At 54.3% G+C, this 17,465-nt stretch overlaps 1 pseudogene; it reads left to right on the forward strand.

The window, feature by feature from the left end:
- The first annotated feature begins 3,372 nt into the window (after positions 1 to 3,372).
- On the forward strand, positions 3,373 to 7,273 carry LOC141737643 (F-box only protein 39-like; annotated as a pseudogene).
- The last annotated feature ends 10,192 nt before the right edge of the window (positions 7,274 to 17,465 follow it).

Genomic DNA, 17,465 nt, shown 5'->3' on the forward strand with positions numbered 1-17,465 from the left:
GGGATGGGGCAGCCACAGCTTCTCTGGGCAACCTGGGCCAGGGGCTCACTGCCCTCACAGCCAAGAATTTCTGCCCGAGATCTCAGCTCAATCTCCCCTCTTGCAGTGGAAACCCCTTCCCCCTCGTCCCATGGCTTCCCTCCCTCATCCAGAGTCCCTCCCCAGCTTTCCTGGAGACCCTTGAGGGACTGGAAGGGGCTCCAAGGTCTCCCCGCAGCCTTCTCTTCTCCCGGCTGAACTTTTATAGATATTATTTAGTATTCCTGCTGAAAAATGAGAACCCCTGTCTGAACCTCTGGTTTCATTTCAGTCAGTATCTGGGAATGATTTCCCACAAAAGTGCTTTGACCATTCCTGGGGGATCAGCTTTCCTGGTAGGAAAAGCTTCTACTCCTCCTGAGGGTTGTTCCATGATTACCAGCGGGTGCTTAACGCCTCCCACAGGAGGCACGTCAGCATAACCCATCTGCAGCCTTTGGAATGGGAAGTATGACCATTGTTGACCTCCAGCCTCCTGCTTGGGTTTTGCACCGGAAAACTTCCAACATGTGGGCCAAGAACTCACAATCCCCTTTACTGCCATATGTCTTCCGGGGGCTGTCCACATTTTCTCAATCGGATTAAAAATTGTCACCCGTCCATGTGTTTTGTCACAAAACCGCCTAGCCAAAGCCATTGAGTATTTTCTTGGTAAGACGGGGTTTCCTCCAGTAGTCCAAATTCTAGTTCATCTTTCATGAAGGAGGGAGGGATCCCGAGTGCAGGGCCCAATTCCATTTTTTACAGACCAAGGCAGCGTTACATCTGTCCCTGTCCTCTGACCGATGGAAGACACGTCTCAGACAGACATCAGGTAGGTGAGCCCAGCGATTCTGCTCAGCTTCGTTGTCGTCTTCCATTGAGAAGACAGTTTTTCACTTCTCTTCTGGTGTTGAGCAAACCTAGAGGAAGACTCTCTCCAGCAGGCTCCCGAAAAGACCAAAGTCCGCCCTTCAGAAGTCCATGGTGGCAGTTCTGCTGACGCCCTTCCTTGCTTCCCTAAGAATCAAAAACTCTGTCATTTCATGGTCACTGTGCCCAAGACGGCCTCCAACATCACATCCCCCACAAGTCCTTCTCTGTTCACACACAGCACGTCCAGCAGGGCTCCTTCCCTAGTGCGTTCCCCCACCAGCTGTGGCAGGAATTTATCCCCACACACCCCAGAAACCTCCAAGACTCTTCCCTCTCAGCTCTATGGTGTTCCCAGCTGATATCTGGTAGGTTGAAGTCTCCCACCAGGACAAGGGCCAGCGATCGTGAGATTTCTCCCACCTGCTTACAGAATATTTCGCCTGCCCCTCCGTCCTGGTTGGGCAGTCTATAACAGACCGTCATATCAGCCTTGTTGGCCCTCCCCCTCATTCTTACCCAGAAACACTCAACCCCAGTGTTTACCATCATTAAGTTCTCGATGTTCACAACACTCCCCAACATACAGGGCCACCCCACCTCCTCTCCTTCCTTGCCTGTCCCTTCTGAAGGGTTTGTAGCCATCTAATGCAGCACTCCAGTCGTGCGAGTCAGCCCACCACCTTTCCGTGACAGCGGCTACATCATAGCTGTCCTGCTGCACAATGGCTTCCAGCTCCTCCTCTTTCTTGCCCATGCTGCAGGCATGAGTGTGGAAGCACTTCAGCTGGCCTACTGGTCCTGACACATTTTGCTGGAAGAAGGCTTCACTCCTACCTGACCGTTCCCAGGAGCAGCCATAGTTTCTAGCCCACCAACGACCCTTGCGTCTCTGCTGCTGCATTCATCCCTTTCCCCCTTCAAATCTACTTGAAAGCCCCTTTGATGAGCCCTGCCAACTCCTGTGCAAGGATCCTTTTCCCCTTTTGAGGCAGGTGTATCCCGTCTGTCTCCAACAGGCCTGCTGTCCTGTAAACCATGCTGTGATCAAAAACCCCAAAGTCCTGCCGCTGACACCAGGCTCGCAGCCAGGTATTGATCTGCGGGCTCTTCCTGTTGCTTTCCTCATCCTTCCCTGTGCCTGCAACGACAGAGGAGAGCACGACTTGCGCTCCTGAGCCCTTAACTAGTCATCCCAAGGCCCAGAAGTCTCTCTTGATCTCCCTTGGGATGCTCGGTAACAGATCATCTCTGCCTGTCTGAAAAATTAGGAGCGGTTAATAATCGGAGCGGGGGGAACACCGCCGCGTCCTGTGAGGGAACCCCCGAGCGCCGCCATCGGCCGCCGCTGTGGGCCGGGCCGGGCCGGTGCCGGGGCCGGGGCCTTTGGCGGGGCTGCGCCCGGCTGTGGGGCGGCTGAGGGCCCGGCGCCGTGGCCTGTGCTCCAGAGCCCTCAGCAGCTCCCTTGCCCTTCTCTGGACACACAGAATGGTGGGAGAAATAAGTTCCAGTCCGAATGAAATAGGCTCAGGCAGAATCCTCTGGGAAGCACATTTTTGTTCACGCTCTTGCAAGAGCGGGTGACCTAGCAAGTAGGCACACTTTCCGTTCTTGAAACACCACACCTTTTTATTTCCTAATCCCGGCCGAATTTTTCCCTCCCCTGTTTCCCATTGGTTGGGTACTCCAGGGTTCACGGTCTGTGCGAGGCGCCTAACATTCTTCCCGCATGTCCTGCCGCTGTTTACTTCTCTTTATGCTACACCTAAAGGGATTATCTGACTGGCTGATTTCTTTCCTTTTTGGTAAAAAAATGTCATTAGCCCTGGTTAAATGTTTGACCACCCTTCTAGACACTAATCCAGTAGGAATCAGTCTGTCCTTTTGTCTGTGTGATAAGAGATGTTCTACAAGCCTTTGCTGGAGCCCCTTTGTCTCAGTCATTCCCTTATCGTGTCACCTCTGATGGAAACGGCTTTTCTCCTCTGCAAAAGCAAGACCTGCCTTTCTTACAATGGGAAGTGGGAAAGGGAGGAAAGTCGGGGCGTGAGAGAAAGGCAGTTTAATGAGCAAAGCAAAAGCCGCGCGCACAAGCAAAGCCAAACAAGGAACCCGTTGGCTGCTTCCCATTGCAGGCGGGGGTTCAGCCATCTCCAGGAAAGCCGGGCTCCGGCAGCGTGAGGGTGACTTGGGAAGACAAACGCCATCACTCTGAACATCACCCCTTCCTTCTTCTTTCCCCAGCTTTATATACTGAGCGTGACGTCAAATGGCACGGAATGTCCCTTTGCTCAGTCGGGGTCAGCTGTCCTGGCTGTGTCCCCTCCCAACTCCCTGTGCCCCCCAGGCCATTGAAGAAGCAAACTTTCATGCGTTTGCTTGGAAGCCTATGCTGTTGGGAATGGCAAGAAATCTACCCACACCTTTCTTCATCTAGGTTTGGCTCAACACCCAGAAGAGAAGTGAAAAACTGTCTTCTCAATGGAAGACGACAGCGAAGCTGAGCAGAGCCCCTGGACTCACCTACCTGATGTCTGTCTGAGACGTGTCTTCCATCGGTCAGACGACAGGGACAGATCTAATGCTGCCTTGGTCAGTAAAAAATGGAATTGGGCCATGCACTCGGGATCCCTCTGGAAAAGCAGAACCAGCACCTTCTACGGCCAGCCCTGAAGGGAGGACACACTGGAGTTGCAGAGTGTGCTGTGGTGCCTCAGGAAAGTTGGCAAGTAGCTGGAGCGACTTGAGATCAAGTTATGGAATCCTTGCAATACTGGCTTTACCCCAAAATGTCACGGGACTATGAGAGATCTTCTTTCACGCCTGGGCGAGTGTAACAGTCGCCTAGTGTTCCTGAGCATTGGGTACCTGGGATTAGACCCCTTGATCCAGGAAAATGTGACGAGAGCTCAGTTTCTCAAGAACTTCTCTACCTTCCTGAAAAGAATGAGCAAACAGCTTGATTCTCTCAACTTGAAAGGAGCCAGAGTAACCTTGGAAGAAGGCTGTGAGCTTCTGCATTCTCTCAGCTGCTTGACAAATTAAAGCTCTCTGTCTGAAATCGGTGTCGAGAATTTCTGCAGCCTCCACCTTCCTGTCTTCAGCAGCGCCTTGTTCCACCAAACTATGGCCAAGTTCCACAGCCTGGTCATCCTGACTTTCAATTACAACTGCATCTCTGACGAGCTGCTGAACACCCTGCGGGAGCAGAGCGCTCATTCCCTGTGCACCTTGAATATCCAATGTCATATCCACGACCCTCATGGGCAAGTGGTCAGAGGAACGTCGTGGGCCAACTTGGCCAAGGGAGCCCCAAAACTGCGCGTGAACTTCTTCTTTGAAAGAGTCACGAAGCACGATCACCTAGCCAGGATCCTGCTAGCGGAGATGCCAGTCAGCAGCATAAGAGTCTGCGGAGCTACAGTTTCAGAGACCCAGGCTGGAGAATGAGACGCACCCTCACCAACCTCCTCCCAGCCTCCTGGCGTGTTCTGCAGGTACGGGAACCCAGAGTGACATCTCACCGCGGTATCACAAAGCTAAGCAAAGTGATCCTCCAGGCCTTCTGCATAGCAGCGCTCAGCAGGAGGAATTCCTGACCACTTCAGTGTTATGGCCAGAGGGTCATTTTCATAAGCGAGCCACTGCGGTGTTCCACTCTAGCCTGGTTGAGGTCGTTGTCCTTGTCCAGTTGCGATGCCCGTTATGCCAGTCTTCACTGTCAGGCCGATGTCAGGTTGCCCTCATAAAAAGCTAAAACACCCAAAATACTGGTGCTGGAATGTCAGCTGTGAGCAAAAAGAGTTTTTCAGGCAGGAAAACCTCAGTTTGGTGAAACCGCTTTAGGCTTCTTCTAGTTAGACATGTTCACGTTTAGTAACTGGTAACTTGCTTATCCTTTCCGATGTTTCTGAACCCCACCCTTTTGCAGGGAAATCTGCGTATGAGGAGAAGAGTCTGTACACCCTGTTTGCTTGCGGAGCTGTAGCCTGCATCAGCCTGCCCTCGTGGTTCTGCTCCCTTTTGGCAACACACAAACGTCTACAGCAGATGTAAATTAACTGGTGCCCATGTCACAGCCCTGTGGTGTCACGCAGGATGTGCCACCAAAGGTGTGCGACAGCCTTGACCCGCGTCAATGAGCATCAGGTCTTTGCACGCCTGAGGGAAGCACACGGCCTGATGGTTGCTGACAGCGCTCTTTAGGTTCTGTTGCGCTGCAGAGCTTCCAATGAACAGCCGGGATCTGCAAAGCTTTCTAGAAATTGTCTTTGGATCTACTCTCGTACCTGGGATAATTTCCAATATGTCAAATAAGATCATGGCATGAGCTGAGGGTGCAGCATCTTCTAACGGTAACACAAGTTGTCTATCTCTTAGGGTGGGGTGCAATGCACAAGGCCCCCCATCTCCACGGGAGAGTTGGGATTACCGTAGCATCTACCGTTGTCGTTTCCCAAAACTGATTCTCTGCTCCTGTCAAGGGACAAAATTGATCTGCTGCCAGTCCCTTCTGTTGGTAGTATTGGGAAACTTGTTTATTGAATTCTAGTTACTGCGCTCACCAGTTCTGTTGAGTAGCACTAACAACTTTTGTTCTTTTTGGAAGGAATTAACACTTCAGTGGAACAATGACCGTGAGCTGCTGGACGATGAGCTGCTACAGCTCACCTTGTCATGCCACAGGCTGTTCTTTCTGGAAGTGTGGGCCTTTCTAAGTGTCACCCCCGTGGAGAGGCTGCTCCAAAACCCTGCAGAAAGGAAATGCAGTTTGGCTACTCTAAAGGTAAGACTTTGTGCTTCAAAACTCCCATTCCCTTCCTCTCTCCAATAGCCAGAGAAAGGTGAGGTCCCCAGGCCCAGAGAAAGGGCGCTTACGGAAATGCTAACATAACTACCTTCCCTAGGTTACGTTTTAGCATTGTAACGAGCCTGAGAACCACTCGCAGAAACGGGGCTTTCCGACCTCCTCAGCCAGGTACAGAATGCTGCAGAGGCTGAACAACAAGCCCCAGCAGTTCCACGAGTCCTTCCTAGGCTGGGGGTCCCTCTGTCTCCTCTAGTCCAAGCTGGGGATTCTGAGTCACCTGCCAGCCCCGGCACTTACGTCTACGCTTAAGTCGAGGCCGGGGGGTTGAATCCCACTAAACTGCAAAAAGATGGAAGCACATCTCACTCTTTAGGGATGCTGTGTTGAACTGGGCCAGACCACGACTGTGGCTGGTGTACACCATGCTGTCATGCTGCTTTGCATGCCAGATGCTGAATTCAGTGGATCCTCCCCGATGTGTGCAGCTCCCAGGGGTGCCTCGCTTCTGGGGGTAAAAGGAACCTGGCTCTCCCCAGGGATTCTTCAGCAGGAGATGGTGTTTTCCGTCAGTTTGGAGTGAAAACAGTAACACCTCAAGATTTTACTCCAAGCCAAGGCATTTGGCTTCTCTGGGTTCCTCATTAGTCACAGAGGCTTCTTGTTGTCATGAAATTTAACGGGCTGAGCGTGCTCCGTGTATCTGAGAGACCAAAGAGACTCAAGTCCCTCAGCCTTTCTTCATCAGAGAGCTGTTCCAGTCCCCTCATCACCCTGGTAGCCCTTTGCTGTCCCCTCTCCAGCAGTTCCCTGTCCTTCTGGAACTGGGGAGCCCAGAACTGGACCCAGTGTTCCAGACGCAGCCTCCCCAGGGCCGAGCAGAGGGTGAGGATGACCTCCCTCCACCTGCTGGCCACACTCTTCTTGATGCCCCCCCAGGAGGCCATTGGCCTTCTTGGCCACAAGGGCACATTGCTGGCTCATGGTCATCCTGTTGCCCACCAGGACTCCCAGGTCTCTTTCCACAGAGTTGCTCTCCAGCAGGTCAGCCCCCAACCTGGACTGGTGCAGGGGGTTATTCCTCCCCAGGTGCCGCACCCTACGCTTGCCCTTATTGAATTTCATAAGGTTCCTCTCTGCCCAACTCTCCAACCTGTCCGGGTCTCTCTGTATGGCGGCACAGCCTTCTGGTGTGTCAGCCACCCGCCCCCCCAGCTTTGTGTCATCAGCAAACTTGCTGAGGGTGCACTCTATCCCTTCGTCCAGGTCGTTGATGAATATATTGAAGAGGACTGGACCCAGTACTGACCCCTGGGGAACACCACTCGTCACTGACCTCCAACGAGACTCTTTGCCCCTAATCACGACCCTCTGAGCTCTGTCTTTTAACCAGTTATCTGTCCACCATATCTATGTCCATTCATGTAACCCACACCTCCTAAGCTTCCCTGTGAGGATGCTGTGGGAGACCGTGTCGAACGCCTTGCTCAGCTCTTGCACGCTAGTTAGAGGAGGTTCAAATACCTGATTGACTCAGAGATTAATCATTTTGCTGTCGTCTACCCAATGGCATAAACCAGAGGAAGGGAGAAGAACACCCGGTGCCATCTGCACGCAATGAATGCATCCTTTGGAGGGCTCTAGGAAGGGATTTGAATCTCGACAGCAGTGCCTCTGAACGAGACAGACCTTTACAGCAAGACAGAGGCAAGGGACAAGGTTGCGCTCCACGCGTTAAAATGTTGGACTTGGGAACGGGCCTCCTACATCTCCAGCATCATTTCTTCTTGCCCTTGCTTTGTTTTTCCTCGCCAGAACCAAAGGAAGCAGCGAGCCCTTTTCCACCCTTACGGGCATCTCTAGGAAAAATAAGGCCCCCTCTTTCTTCAGCACCTCTCATTGTAGAGCTTCAAACACCTTACCAATGAAGCCCAGCGCGCTGTTTCCATTTTACAAAGAGGGAAACTGAGACGTGGGGTGATGTCCTGGTTTAACTTCAGCCAGCAACAAAGAACCAGGTGGCAGCTCGCTCGCTTCCCCCCCGCCACGGGAGAGGGGTAGAATGGGAAGAAAAAGGCAAAACTCGTGGGTTGAGATCAAGGCAGTTTAACAGAACAGCGAAGGAAAGCGGAAAACCACAACAATAACGCTGTTAGAGGAATGTACAAAACACCATGAATGTACCGCTGCTCACCGACCGGACCCGGGAAGTACCTCTGTCCCGTGACAGCTCCTTGGGAAAACTGACCCTATTGCTGGCAGAACCGGGTGTTATCCACCCTTTGTTCTATACCTTCAACGTCATGCCCAGATCTTACACTTTCCAATGAATTACCACCGCTTTTCCCTGTCTTTGATATATACACACATCAACCCAACACTGACAAAAACCACCGCTAACCCACGTCCCTCAGCACCACGTCTGCCCGGCTTGTAAATCCCTCCAGGGACGGTGACTCCACCACTGCCCTGGGCAGCCTCTTCCAATGACAACCCTGTTGGTGAAAACATTTTTCCTAATATCCATCCTAAACCTCCCCTGGGGCAACTTGAGGCCGTTTCCTCTTGTCCTGTCGCCTGTTCCTTGAGAGAAGAGACCGACCCTTAGTCTCTGGGCCATCCCTCGACAATGTCCGTTGAGGGTGAGTTCATTTAACCCATGGCTTTGGGCTCCCTCTGTCAGAGCAGTCTCCCAGGGCAGGGGAGATGGTGTGTGGTGCTGGACTCCTGCATGCTGTATCCAGAGCTCGCCGCTGGTGTAGCTGGTGCGGACCCTGCCCAGGTTCCGCAGGTTGAAGATGTCAATCTTGAGGAAGTTGCTGGGCGCCAGTTGCTGAGGTCAGGTGTGATCCCATCACCGCTGCGCTTTACTCACGTTCATCAAAGTCCATCTGCCATTGTTTTGGGTGATTCTTACTGGAGTCCCATTGGTATGGCATCTAGCAATTCTAATAATGATGACACAGAGTGGCAGGGCTATATAGCAATTAACATCACACAAATGGATTCATTGGCTTGTCTCACCCACAGTCAGATCACCATGACCATGTGAGCCGCCTTCTGGATGCGGGGAAGGCTGTGGACATTGTCTCTCTGGACTTTGGTAAGGCCTTTGACACCATTCCCCAGAGCGTTCTCCTGGAGAAGCTGGCGAATCGCGGCATAGACAAGTGTACTCTTTGCTGGGTAAAAAACGGGCTGGATGGCCGTGCCCAGAGAGTTGTGATGAACAGGGTGAAATCTTCTTGGCGGCTGGTCACCAGTGGTGTCCCTCAGGGCTCAGGTTTGGGGCCAGTTTTGTTTAAAACCTTTATCAATGGTCTGGATGAGGGGATTGAGTGCACCCTCTGTAAGTTTGCAGACGACACCAAGCTAGGTGGGAGTGTTGATCTGCTTGAGGGAAGGAAGGCTCTACAGAGGGCCCTGGACAGGCTGGAGGGATGGGCCAAGGCCAATTGGATGAGGTTTAATAAGGCCAAGGGCCGGGTCCTGCATTTTGGTCACAACAACCCCAAGCAACGCCAGGGGCTTGGGGAAGAGTGGTTGGAAAGCTGCCCCGCAGAAAAGGACGTGGGGGTGCTGGTGGCCGGCCAGCTTAACATGAGCCAGCAGCGTGCCCAGGTGGCCAAGAAGGCCAACAGCATTCTGGCTTGTATGAGGAATAGCGTGGCCAGCAGGAGTAGGGAAGTGATGGTACCTCTGTACTCGGCACTGTTGAGGCCTCGCCTGGAGTACTGTGTTCAGTTCTGGGCCCCTCTGTACAAGAGGGACCTTGAAGTGCTGGAGTGTGTCCAGAGGAGAGCTACCAGGCTGGTGAGGGGTCTGGAGACCAGGTCATATGAGGAGAGGCTGAGGGAGCTAGGCATGTTTAGCTTGGAGAAGAGAAGGCTGAGGGGAGACCTCATTGCCCTCCACAACTCCCTGAAAGGAGGTTGGAGAGAGGTGGCTGTTGGCCTCTTCTCCCAGGTGAATAACGACAGGACCAGAGGAAAGGGTCTGAAGCTGCGGCAGGGGAGGTTTAGATTAGATATTAGGAAGAATTACTTCACTGAAAGAGTGGTCAGGCACTGGAACGGCCTGCCCAGGGAGGTGGTTGAGTCACCATCCCTAGAGGTGTTTAAGAAACGCCTAGATTTGGCACTTCAGGGCATGCTCTAGTGGCAGAGATTGTAGGGGGTTTTTGTGTGTGTGTATGGTTGGACTCGATGATCTCAAAGGTCCCTTCCAACCATGAAGATTCTATGATTCTATGAGGTGCATATCAGAGCTCCCCATCCTTCTGCATCACCTGCCAAGTGCCCCCAGGGCCTTAGAGAATCATAGAAGGTTGGAAGGGACCTTTAAATGCCATCTAGTCCCACCCCCCTGCAGTAAGCAGGGACATCTTCAACTAGATCAGGTTGCTCCGAGCCTCATGAAGCCCGGCCTTGAATGTCTCCAGGGATGGGGCCTCCACCACCTCTCTGGGCAAACTGTGCCAGTGTCTCACCACCCTCGTTGTAAAGAACTTCTTCCTAATGCCTAATCTAAACCTGCCCTGCTCTAGTTCTCTCTTCCTTCTATCTATCTGAAGGGTGGGCTGAAGGAGGATGGAGCCAGACTCTTTTCAGTGGTTGCCAGTAAGAGGACGAGGGGAAACGGGCACAAGCTGGAACATAGGAAGTTCCGATCTAACATGAGGAAAAACTTCTTTACGGTGAGGGTGAGAGAGCACTGGAACAGGCTGCCCAGGGAGGTTGTGGAGTCTCCTTCTCTGGAGACTTTCAAGACGTGCCTGGATGCAGTCGTGAGTAATGTGCTGTGGGCAATGCTGCTTTAGCAGGGGAGTTGGATAGATGATCTCTAGAGGTCCCTTCCAACTCTGAAATTCTGCGAGTCCATGAAAAGTTCAGCCTGGGGAAGAGAAAGCTCCGAGGAGACCTTGGAGCCCCTTCCAGTACCTCAAGTGGCTCCAGGAAAGCTGTGGAGGGACTCTGGATGAGGGAGGGGAGCCATGGGACGAGGGGGAAGGGGTTTCCACTGCAAGAGGGGAGATTGAGCTGAGATCTCGGGCAGAAATTCTTGGCTGTGAGGGCGGTGAGCCCCTGGCCCAGGTTGCCCAGAGAAGCTGTGGCTGCCCCATCCCTGGAGGGGTTCAAGGCCAGGTTGGCCGGGGCTTGGAGCAAGCTGGGCTGGTGGGAGGTGTCCCTGCCCAGGGCAGGGGGTGGCACTGGGTGGCCTTTAAGGTCCCTTCCCACCCAAACCATGCCCTGAAGGGGTGGGGCCCTTCTCCTTCTCCCTCCCTTCTTGTTATGGTTTGAGAAACCCACCACAATTTCTTGTCCTTTAGACAACTACTCTCTCACCCGATGACCCCTCCCCACCCAGGAAGAGGAATTGGGCAAAAACAAGGAAACAGGAGGGTTGCAATAAAAATAGATTTACTAGGATAAAACTAAAGAATTAACATTAATAACGCTAAAGAAGCAGTGTCAATCCCGATAACGATATAAAATACCCAAGGACTACACCCAGCCCCTTCCATCAGCAGGAAGCCGTGCACTCCCAGCAGGGGACAGCCAATGGGGGACAGTGCGAGCGCTGCGGCTTTGGGAAGAAGGGAAGGGCTCAGGGTTCCGGCACTGCAGCAAGGAGTTCTCTGCACCGCCGCCATCAAGGGAGAGTTGAACTACACAGCAAACTTTATAATTTGTACTGAATGTGATGTTCGTGCTATGAAATAGTCCTGTTGTCAGCCTGGGGCAAGTGCCCTCCTTGTCTTGCTCTTCCTCATCCCCTGCTGCATGTCACCAAGGGGGGCTCTGACTGCCCGTGATGTCACAAAGGGGGGCTCTGACTGCCCCATGATTTCACAAAGGGCGGACGTGCCCCCCTGCCACACTATAAAAGGGGGACGCGGTCCCCGCTGGAGCCGTCAGCGGGTGCTGGGCACCGCAGTCTGGCATTGTCTGGGCAGACTGCAGCCTCGGCCTCTGACCCCCCAGCAGTCTTGCGGGTCCCGTCACTGGGGACCCAGGAGGACACTGGGGAGCTACATCGTGGTTCTGTGCTGGTGACTGGGAGCACCGCAGCCACACCGGAGTCGGTGCCATGGGGCGCTCTGACGCCGTGTCTCCCCTGGGCCCTCTCCTCCTGATTGTGATGGGGCTCAGCGTATTCTCAGCTGTGCTGCAGAGCAAGCGGCTTCAGGTAGGTGACTGTTGCACCACACTGTGCTGCAGCATGGGGGGGCGAGGGATGGCATGGGGTGGTGTGGGGTGCTGTGGGTGGCTGTGGTGTGGGACTGGGAGGTGCTCCCGTCTCACCCAGCTCCTGGGGACCTTGCAGAAGTGGTGGAAGAAGAAGAGTAAGGAGAAGCGTCAGACAAGCAAGACAGGAGCCCGGCCAGAGAAGCAGAGCGGTGAGTGGCCCCAGCACCGAGCACCCTGCAAACGGCCGACACCCCATGGCAGCCCTGAGCCGGGGCTGTGCCGGGGGCTGCCGGCCGCTCAATCTGTCTCCTCCCACTGCAGCTTCTCGGGCAGTGTATGGAGAAGTGGAGAAATCCCATTCGAAGCAGGAGAAGCGGTGAGTGTGGGGGAGACCCCAGATGCTGCCCCAGACCCTCACCCCGTGCCCTGCCCCTGCCTGCGCTGGGCAGCCCTGACCGCCAGCCAAGGGGGGTGCTGCCCGCGGGTCCCGCTGGGCTCCGGGGTGCAGCGGGGTCTCTTTCTCCTCCTCTGCAGGGCGAGTGCGGAGGCCTTAAAGAGGAAGCATCGCTCCCCACGGGCCCCGCTGGCCACCATGGACTCTGTGACTGACAGAGGCTCCTCTTCCCTCAACTCCCTCTACTCCTTCCCGGAGCCCCAGCCTGGTGCGATGGCGGAGCTGGCAGCACTCGACCGCTCAGGACCCCGCCATCCCCCCAGGGCTGTCAAGGGGAGGGTGGAGGAGCCAGGGCCAGCCCTCTGCCAGGAGCCCCCACAGGAACTGCCTACAAGGACCAAGCAAGAGCCGGTCCCCAGGGAAAGCAGGGACAGGGCGCAGAGCCCTGTGGACACGCAGCCTTCACCCTGCAGCCCCCCAACCATGGCCTCGGACCAAGGGGAGCTGGTCATGGAGCTCCTCCGCTGTTTCGAGTGCACCCAGGAGATGGCCAGGCAGTGCTGTGAGATGCTGAAGGTGCTGCAGGCCCGTTGGCAAGGGGCAGCGGGGGCCTGTGATCGGAACCTCCCCGGGGAGCCCTTCCATCCCCTGGGCAGGATGGAGGCGCAGCAGCAGCTGGGGGCCACAGTGAAGCCCCAGCACCTGGGAGCGGAGCGGCCGTGGGTGGATGCAAACACGGATAAGGCTGAGGATGGGATCATGGAGAAGGAGGAGGACACAGGACGAGACAGAAGTGTGAAGGAGAAGGAAAGGAGCAGCCCTGTGGAGCTCGGCAGGGGGAGCCTGGCGGAAGTGAAGAGAAACAGCAAGACGGGGCCGGGCGAGAACAACTCCATGGGGCCAAGCACCAGCAGCCCCCCAGGCTCAGGCAGGAGCACCCCCATGGATGCGGAAGGGAGGAGGGACAGGGCGCAGAGCCCCGTGAATGTGCTTCCGCCACCCAGCAGCCCCCCAGCCAAGGCCACGGACGACAAGTTGCTCTACTTGGAGCTCTTGGACACTGTCAAGACCTTGGAGGAGGAGAGGCAGCAGCACGGCGAGGTCGTGGACAGGGAGTGTGACCAGGCGTCCCCAGGGCTGTGCCCGCTAGGACGGTGCCTGTGTCAGTGCTGCACCCGGCTCTGGCACCGCCTGAAGGACTGCTGGAGACGCTGCTGCCGGCTGCGCCGCGTCTGCTTCAGCAATTTCCCGCAATGGGTGGGACGGGTGGGGCTGGGAACCCCCTGGGGTGCCCCTCTTCTGAACCAATAAAAAAGTCAATATTTTCTCTATCCCTGTGACTGTCAGCAGATCAGTTTTGTCCCTTGACAGAGGCAGAGAATCAGTTTTGTGTAAGGACAACAGTATATGCTACAGTAATCCCAACTCTCCCATGGAGATCATAGAATCATAGAATCTTCATGGTTGGAAACGACATTTGAGATCATCGAGTCCAACCATTGTGCAGCAGGACAGCTATGACGTAGTCGCCATCACGGAAACTTGGTGGGCTGACTCGCACTCCCTGCGGGAGCACAGCGCTCATTCCCTGTGCACCTTGAATATCCAATGTCATATCCACGACCCTCATGGGCAAGTGGTCAGAGGAACGTCGTGGGCCAACTTGGCCAAGGGAGCCCCAAAACTGCGCGTGAACTTCTTCTTTGAAAGAGTCACGAAGCACGATCACCTAGGCAGGATCCTGCTAGTGGAGATGCCAGTCAGCAGCATAAGAGTCTGCGGAGCTACAGTTTCAGAGACCCAGGCTGGAGAATGAGACGCACCCTCACCAACCTCCTCCCAGCCTCCTGGCGTGTTCTGCAGGTACGGGAACCCAGAGTGACATCTCACCGCGGTATCACAAAGCTAAGCAAAGTAATCCTCCAGGCCTTCTGCATAGCAGCGCTCAGCAGGAGGAATTCCTGACCACTTCAGTGTTATGGCCAGAGGGTCATTTTCATAAGCGAGCCACTGCGGTGTTCCACTCTAGCCTGGTTGAGGTCGTTGTCCTTGTCCAGTTGCGATGCCCGTTATGCCAGTCTTCACTGTCAGGCCGATGTCAGGTTGCCCTCATAAAAAGCTAAAACACCCAAAATACTGGTGCTGGAATGTCAGCTGTGAGCAAAAAGAGTTTTTCAGGCAGGAAAACCTCAGTTTGGTGAAACCGCTTTAGGCTTCTTCTAGTTAGACATGTTCACGTTTAGTAACTGGTAACTTGCTTATCCTTTCCGATGTTTCTGAACCCCACCCTTTTGCAGGGAAATCTGCGTATGAGGAGAAGAGTCTGTACACCCTGTTTGCTTGCGGAGCTGTAGCCTGCATCAGCCTGCCCTCGTGGTTCTGCTCCCTTTTGGCAACACACAAACGTCTACAGCAGATGTAAATTAACTGGTGCCCATGTCACAGCCCTGTGGTGTCACGCAGGATGTGCCACCAAAGGTGTGCGACAGCCTTGACCCGCGTCAATGAGCATCAGGTCTTTGCACGCCTGAGGGAAGCACACGGCCTGATGGTTGCTGACAGCGCTCTTTAGGTTCTGTTGCGCTGCAGAGCTTCCAAGGAACAGCCGGGATCTGCAAAGCTTTCTAGAAATTGTCTTTGGATCTACTCTCGTACCTGGGATAATTTCCAATATGTCAAATAAGATCATGGCATGAGCTGAGGGTGCAGCATCTTCTAACGGTAACAGAAGTTGTCTATCTCTTAGGGTGGGGTGCAATGCACAAGGGCCCCCCCATCTCCACGGGAGAGTTGGGATTACCGTAGCATCTACCGTTGTCGTTTCCCAAAACTGATTCTCTGCTCCTGTCAAGGGACAAAATTGATCTGCTGCCAGTCCCTTCTGTTGGTAGTATTGGGAAACTTGTTTATTGAATTCTAGTTACTGCGCTCACCAGTTCTGTTGAGTAGCACTAACAACTTTTGTTCTTTTCGGAAGGAATTTACACTTCAGTGGAACAATGACCGTGAGCTGCTGGACGATGAGCTGCTACAGCTCACCTTGTCATGCCACAGGCTGTTCTTTCTGGAAGTGTGGGCCTTTCTAAGTGTCACCCCTGTGGAGAGGCTGCTCCAAAACCGGGCAGAAAGGAAATGCAGTTTGGCTACTCTAAAGGTAAGACTTTGTGCTTCAAAACTCCCATTCCCTTCCTCTCTCCAATAGCCAGAGAAAGGTGAGGTCCCCAGGCCCAGAGAAAGGGCGCTTACGGAAATGCTAACATAACTACCTTCCCTAGGTTACGTTTTAGCATTGTAACGAGCCTGAGAACCACTCACAGAAACGGGGCTTTCCGACCTCCTCAGCCAGGTACAGAATGCTGCAGAGGCTGAACAACAAGCCCCAGCAGTTCCACGAGTCCTTCCTAGGCTGGGGGTCCCTCTGTCTCCTCTAGTCCAAGCTGGGGATTCTGAGTCACCTGCCAGCCCCGGCACTTACGTCTACGCTTAAGTCGAGGCCGGGGGGTTGAATCCCACTAAACTGCAAAAAGATGGAAGCACATCTCACTCTTTAGGGATGCTGTGTTGAACTGGGCCAGACCACGACTGTGGCTGGTGTACACCATGCTGTCATGCTGCTTTGCATGCCAGATGCTGAATTCAGTGGATCCTCCCCGATGTGTGCAGCTCCCAGGGGTGCCTCGCTTCTGGGGGTAAAAGGAACCTGGCTCTCCCCAGGGATTCTTCAGCAGGAGATGGTGTTTTCCGTCAGTTTGGAGTGAAAACAGTCACACCTCAAGATTTTACTCCAAGCCAAGGCATTTGGCTTCTCTGGGTTCCTCATTAGTCACAGAGGCTTCTTGTTGTCATGAAATTTAACGGGCTGAGCGTGCTCCGTGTATGTGAGAGACACGACCCTCATTCATTCGTACAGGTCGGGATTTACACAGCCCGACAAGAGCCTAGTGAAGAGGCCCACAGAATCACAGAATGGTCGGGTTGGAAGGGACCTCTGGAGACCCTCCAGTCCAGCCCCCTGCCAGAGCAGGGTCACCCGGAGCAGGTTGCACAGGAACGCGTCCAGGTGGGTTTGGAGTGTCTCCAGAGACAGAGACTCCACCACCTCTCTGGGCAGCCTGTGCCAGGGCTCTGCCACCCTCACAGGAAAGAAGTTCCTCCTCATGTTTAGCTGGAACTTCCTATGCTCAAGTTTGTGCCCGTTACCTCTTGTCCTGTTGCTGGGCACCACTGAAAAGAGCCTGGCCCCATCCTCCTGACACCCACCCTTTCCGTATTTCGAAGCGTTAAGATCCCCCCTCAGTCGTCTTTTTTCCAGACCAAAGAGACACAAGTCCCTCAGCCTTTCTTCATCAGAGAGCTGTTCCAGTCCCCTCATCACCCTGGTAGCCCTTTGCTGTCCCCTCTCCAGCAGTTCCCTGTCCTTCTGGAACTGGGGAGCCCAGAACTGGACCCAGTGCTCCAGACGCAGCCTCCCCAGGGCCGAGCAGAGGGGGAGGGTGACCTCCCTCCACCTGCTGGCCACACTCTTCTTGATGCCCCCCAAGATGCCATTGGCCTCCTTGGCCACAAGGGCACATTGCTGGCTCATGGTCATCCTGTTGCCCACCAGGACTCCCAGGTCTCTTTCCACAGAGTTGCTCTCCAGCAGGTCAGCCCCCAACCTGGACTGGTGCAGGGGGTTATTCCTCCCCAGGTGCCGCACCCTACGCTTGCCCTTATTGAATTTCATAAGGTTCCTCTCTGCCCAACTCTCCAACCTGTCCGGGTCTCTCTGTATGGCGGCACAGCCTTCTGGTGTGTCAGCCACCCGCCCCCCCAGCTTTGTGTCATCAGCAAACTTGCTGAGGGTGCACTCTATCCCTTCGTCCAGGTCGTTGATGAATATATTGAAGAGGACTGGACCCAGTACTGACCCCTGGGGAACACCACTCGTCACTGACCTCCAACGAGACCCTTTGCCCCTAGTCATGACCCTCTGAGCTCTGTCTTTTAACCAGTTATCTGTCCACCATATCTATGTCCATTCATGTAACCCACGCCTCCTAAGCTTCCCTATGAGGATGCTGTGGGAGACCGTGTCGAACGCCTTGCTCAGCTCTTGCACGCTAGTTAGAGGAGGTTCAAATACCTGAGTGACTCAGAGATTAATTATTTTGCTGTCGTCTACCCAATGGTATAAACCAGA

Source organism: Larus michahellis, chromosome 1, assembly GCF_964199755.1.
Source record: "Larus michahellis chromosome 1, bLarMic1.1, whole genome shotgun sequence".
Classification (NCBI taxonomy): domain Eukaryota; kingdom Metazoa; phylum Chordata; class Aves; order Charadriiformes; family Laridae; genus Larus; species Larus michahellis.